The following is a 6,068-nucleotide window of genomic DNA, read 5'->3' on the forward strand; positions in this document are numbered from 1 at the left end:
ACCTATTGCACACACAGGTTCCTAACTGATGATAAATAATTAATAGAGCAGCCATCAAATGTTAGACAATGTTCTTATAATGTTCTACATTACTAGAAAGTTTGGGCACCCTTTGCAGAATCTGTGAAAATGCGAGTAATTTTCAAAAAAATAAGAGAGATCATACTAAATGCATGTTATATTTTATTAACTACTGTCCTGAGTAAGATATTGTACATAAAAGATATTAACGTTTAGTCCACAAGACAAAAACAAAAAAAAAAAATGCTGAAATTATTAAAATAACCCCACTCAACCCCACCCCACTTATTACTGTGTTCTGTTACCTGATGATCCTCGACTGTCTTTCTGTTTTGTGATGGTTGTGCATGAGTCCCTTGTTTGTTCTGAACAGTTAAACTGAGCAGCGTTCTTCAGAAAAATCTTTAAGGTCCTGCAGATTCTTCAGTTTTCAAGCATCTTTGCATATTTGAACCCTTTCCAGCAGTGACTTTATGATTTTGAGATACATCTTATCACACTGAGGACATTTGAGGGACTCAAACACAACTATTTTGTCTTATTTTGTTGAAATATAATTTTTTTCCATTTAGTTCTGCCCTTCGTAAGCAACAGAAGATAATTGTATATTTCCCGGTACACAAATTAAGTACAATTTACCTCGATCTTCAAATATATATATTTCATCTATGCATTTCGTTAGTTGGCATGTTTCATGTTTGTATGCGAATTGGCATATGTTAATGGGCCACAAAGAAATATAGAGCTGAGTATCATCTGCATAACAGTGAAAGCTAACACCATGTTTCTTGTACTTTCCCATGGGTAAGATGTAAAGCATGAAAAGTAACACTACTTGCATTGAGCCTAGCGGTACTAGATACTGTTCTGTACTTGTTTTATCGATATGATACCTCGTCATTCGCTGCTACAAATTGATGATGGTCAGATAAGTAAGATTTGAACCATGACAACATAATTTTGTACTCAAAAGTATATTGTGGTCAATAGTGTCAAACGCAGAACTAAGAACCAGTAGCACTAACAGAGAGATACAACCACGATCAGATGATAAGAGCAGGTCTTTTGTAACTCTGATGAGAGTTTCAGTGATACAGTCTAAATCCTGACCAGAAATCCTCAGAGATTCCATTTCTCTCTAAGAAGGAACATAGCCGAGAGGATACTGCCTTTTCTGTTTTTGTTTTTTTATTTGTATTTGTATTTATTTATTTTATTTTATTTTTAGCACACAAAATAGAGATTTGAGATCAGTGTGTAATTAACTAATTCTCTAAGATCAAGTTGTGTTTTTGTTTCTAATGATAAGAGCCAATTTGAAGGTTATGGAGACATATCCTAATGATATTCGTGTATTAATACTATTCAGAAGAGGATCTATGACTTCTGGAAACACCACTTTTAGCAGGTTAGTTGGAATATGGTCTGCCATATATGCTGTAAGTTTTGACTATTTGACAAGTTTATACAATTCTTCCTCTCCTATAGCATATATATATATATATATATATATATATATATATATATATATATATATATATATATATATATATATATATATATATATAAATATATATATATATATATATATATATATATATATATATATATATATATATATATATATATATATATATATATATATCTGTGTAACAAGTGGAATTGTTCCTCGGGGGATCTATAGTGAATTTAATGTAGCTATCAGCTGCATGGTTAGGTTAGAATTTTATGTGTAATATTATTGTAAGTAAAGAAGTTAATAAAGTCATTACTGCTGTGATGTTGTGGATTGTCTGCATCTGTTGATGCCTTATGTTTTGTTAATTTAGCCACGGTTTTAAAAAAATGACTGGTGTTTTGTTAGTTTTCTTCTAAGATTGATGAAAAAATAAGTACATCTATCAGTTTTTAGAGCTTTTCTCCAGAGGTGTAGTGGTAAAAAAAGAGGTGGGTAAACTATAAATTCTGGGTAAGGTGGGCCACTGCCTACTGGTGTATGTGTATCCTGATGATATCGATATAGGCTATCATTTGATATTACTACCAAGGGTATCACTGGTGTTCCCTCATATAGGTCACACAATCATTATTCAATTCATACATGAATCTAAGTTCTTGTTAAAGAGACTCAAGAAGGAATAATAAGGTTGAAATCATGAATATAAATGAAAAACAGAGAGAACAATTAAAAAAAAAAGATGAATAGAGAGGGAGGCTTATATCCAGGGGTTCCAATGCAATGCACTTGTACGTAATGATTACGGATTTGGGATTATTTTCATAGTCGATTAATCTGTTGAATATTTTCTCAATTAATCGGTTAGTTGTTAGGTCTATAATATGTCAGAAAAATTTCCCCAAATGCCCAGGAATGGTCCTCAAATGTCTCATTTTGTCCACAACTCAAAGATATTCAGTTGACTGCCATAGAGGAGAGAAGAAACTAGAAAATATTCACATTTAACAAGCTGGAATCAATTTTTTATTTTTACTTTTGTCTTTCATATACTTTATCAATGACACAGACTGCAATGACACAGACAGCTTCATTGCAGAAGGACATCCTTTTGGTCACGTGGTTGACGAGAGATGATTGACAGCTTTACAAACTAATGATATTGCACTGATGTCATAGCTAACGCGAATCAATAAGAGGAGAGTAATCGCTAGCTCTGTTAGCTATTTGAGCTCTTCAGATCGCATAAATCAGTGTAAAATAAAATAGAAATGTTATTCTGTATGATGAAATATTTTACAAACATGTCATACAATTATTATCTATTCAAATGTGCGCACCATTGGACTTTAGCCCTGGCAGATCGTGGATATTGTATGTGAACACAAATAAACCGGAGATGAGTTGAATGGCTGCTGTATGAGTGATGATTTCTATTCAAAATAACGAACGTTATTATTTTTATTATTATTATTATTATTATTATTATTATTATTTTTATTATTATTATTACTATTATCATTATTAATTGCCGGATATTCAATTTTTGAATCTTGATGCAGTCTGTTGCGTGTCGTTCATTTTGAACGAATCTTTAATATGACTCAGTTGTCTCAGAGAGTGATTCGTTCATTTTGTGTTGACTGCACATGCGCATTACACAACATATGGGTTCTGAATCGACAGATGAGGCCCGAGTCTTTTATTCTTCCTGTCAGTCCCATAGAGACGGAAGATAAAAGATTAGTTCATTTTGCTGAATGAGACTCAAAAAAGATCTGAGTCAGTAAAATGATCCAAACCTCCCACTACTACTGGCAACACCACAAGCAATTGGTTAACACTGACAAGTTGCAGCGCAATATGAAAGACTAAAATGTCATAGAAACTCTAGGCAATTTAGAGGTGGATAAACTCAATTTAGAGGTGGATAAACGCACTTTGGAGGTGGGTAAACGCTATTTCCGAATTTTGGGAGATGTGTAAACAGGGTTTAGGTGTGTTTAGCCTCCAGTACATCCCTACTTTTCTCTATGTAATGCATGAAAACAAGCCTCATTGGCTTTTGAAGCTCAGGCGTACTTATGCAACATGCGTGCATGTCTAATCTTCAATTTACTAGTTCTGGTGTGTGCACATGCATGTGCATACATTGATGGACATGAATAAAACCTAAAATGTAATTAAAAATATTAAATCATATAGAGTATTTGTGTTTCTTTAGAGGACTTGGAAGAAACCACTGGAGTATTACTTCTGCAATGTTTGAGCTGTTAAATTAAATATAACATTCATTGTTATATCTTTATTTTTCCAGCTTCTTAAAGCATATATCTGTGTAGATTTTGGAGCCTATTTATTTTGTTCCTTTCTGTAAATATTTCATATTTTTTTCTTGTCATTGCCAGTCAAAAGGTTTTCTTTTAAGCGCACTACATTCAGAGCCAATCAGAGCCAAGTTATGATCTGGTCTATGAACTTCCATTCACTCACCACCAGAGGTCACCCGCTCACTATATGGACTTTTGCACCACACTAACTGTTGCACGTTATCCCGGACTACAGTTCCCATCATTCATTGCACTAATTACACACATACAGCTGAACACACTGATTACACACACACAACTGTATGTGCACTGATTGCACACAGCTGTAACCCATCACACATTCACTATATAACCCTCACTTAGATCAGTTTCAACTGTTGAGTATTGTTTAGTGTTTTACTCTCTCCTAATGTAAGCGGCGTTCTCAAGTGTTATTCTGCATTTCTCACTTTCCCAGTGTTAGCTGTGATTAAGAGCCATATTGTGTTGTCTTAGTCTAGTCTTGTCTCATTGTAACCTGATTCCTGCCTGTGTCCCTGGATTATCTCCCTTTGCCTTGCCCTGTTGGATTACCTTTGCTGTAGATTTATCTCTGCCTGTTTCAGGATTAATCTCGTGTTTTGCCCTCTATATACCTGTTTGTCATTGTTTGACCCAATGCATGTAAAGGCCACGTCACTGTCTAATAAAATCACGCACATTTATCAGCCCGTCTCATCAGCACCCATGTTACAGTAACACATGGTATCAGTAGAAATCATACCAGTTTCCCAGATTTTTATAGTTTTTTCACTTTATTTTCCTGACTAGAGAAGCAGACATGGACAGATGAAGATACTGCCCGCAGGAAATTCTTATTCTTGGGGGTAAGTCTTTACCAGCCATTTATCAACTAACTTTGAGGTCACTTCTGAGTTTTTCCTAGGTGGAAAGTGCTGCTGTGCATGTTGAAATGATAGCTAATACGTGGAATGCTAAAGTTAACTGATGTAACTGGACACTCACTTGTTCTAGCTAGATAGGTATCTAGCAACTTTAGGCACTGGGTATATGATTGCTTAAAGTAGTGGCATTTGTCTGTCATATACAATTTATATAATACTTGCTATAAAAAACATTTTACAATGTATTGGCAGAAATAATTTGTCATTATAGCATGTACACTGTTAACATGCTTACAATTTTTCTCTCTCTCTCTCATTTTTCCTAGTTGTACTGTAGTAAATGTTAAATATGATTATTTCATTGTGACATTAGTTCATTTTTGTTGTTGTTTTCAGATCAGCTCCTGTTGCCATTCAAGTAGCACTATTTGAATGTGTGATATGACCTATAAAAAATGCATAATACTAGGGATTTTAAAATCTGTCACCAGAAAGAAAGGTACAAAATTGAAAGAAGTCATACATATCGTATTTCGATGAGAACTGAACTGATTCCATTCCTTACAGCTTTTTTTTCTGTCCTCCCATCTCTCAACTGTTAATCATTAAGTCAAACACAACTCTCCCTTCCGCTAGATGTCACTGTAACACCAGTAAACAGTTCATTATCAATGTAATCCGTGCTGCTGTTGATGGCACATTTAAATGTAACTGATAATGCACAGCTGAATGAAAGAAACATTCTGTCTGAAAGCTCTAAATACAGGCAGTTTCCTTTTAATGAGTGTGCACAAAAAATTAACAGCCACGTGTGGATGCCTTTATTACATGAATATTCATGTTAGTTAAGGCCTATAGGGACTGAAGCGTTCTTGGAAATGGAGACATTTGGTTGTTAGATCAAAAAAAAGAAAAGCTCTGAATCACTGTTAGAAGCTCTTCTTTATGTTGTGACTAATCTGGGAATTTAGAAAATGCTTTCACAGTTCATTTTGAACAACCAGTAAACCAGAAAGTGTGCTAAAACCTCAAAAAGAGAATATATTACATAATCTGCAGGGTATTTCCAGAGTGACATTACATTTAGGTTTAATATGTCAACAAAAATAGATTGGTAAAACTGTAACCTAATATCATCCCAGTCCTCTTATAATCAAACATTCCTCCTTTCCTGCACATCTTATCAGATAAGCTTGTAAGACTCTGATGCTGTTCATCTGAAGTTCCCTAAATTTGTTTATCACATGCATATTCACACTGCAATTTTTCTACTTATGTGCTAGTCGATAATGTGGCATGGCTGAAACTTAACTAGCATATTCTTAGTCTGTGAAAAATGAATGTCGATAAACAAGTTCAGTTGTGACTCTTACATCT

At 34.2% G+C, this 6,068-nt stretch overlaps 1 long non-coding RNA gene across 1 annotated transcript; it reads left to right on the top strand.

Annotated features, from left to right (window-relative positions):
• The first annotated feature begins 4,193 nt into the window (after positions 1-4,193).
• Positions 4,194-5,438, top strand: LOC113062739 (uncharacterized). Its single transcript, XR_003278578.1, has 4 exons — positions 4,194-4,218; positions 4,618-4,673; positions 5,088-5,190; positions 5,259-5,438. It is a non-coding gene; the product is annotated as an uncharacterized LOC113062739 (long non-coding RNA).
• Positions 5,439-6,068: the final 630 nt, after the last annotated feature.

This window comes from Carassius auratus, chromosome 45, assembly GCF_003368295.1.
Source record: "Carassius auratus strain Wakin chromosome 45, ASM336829v1, whole genome shotgun sequence".
NCBI lineage: Eukaryota > Metazoa > Chordata > Actinopteri > Cypriniformes > Cyprinidae > Carassius > Carassius auratus.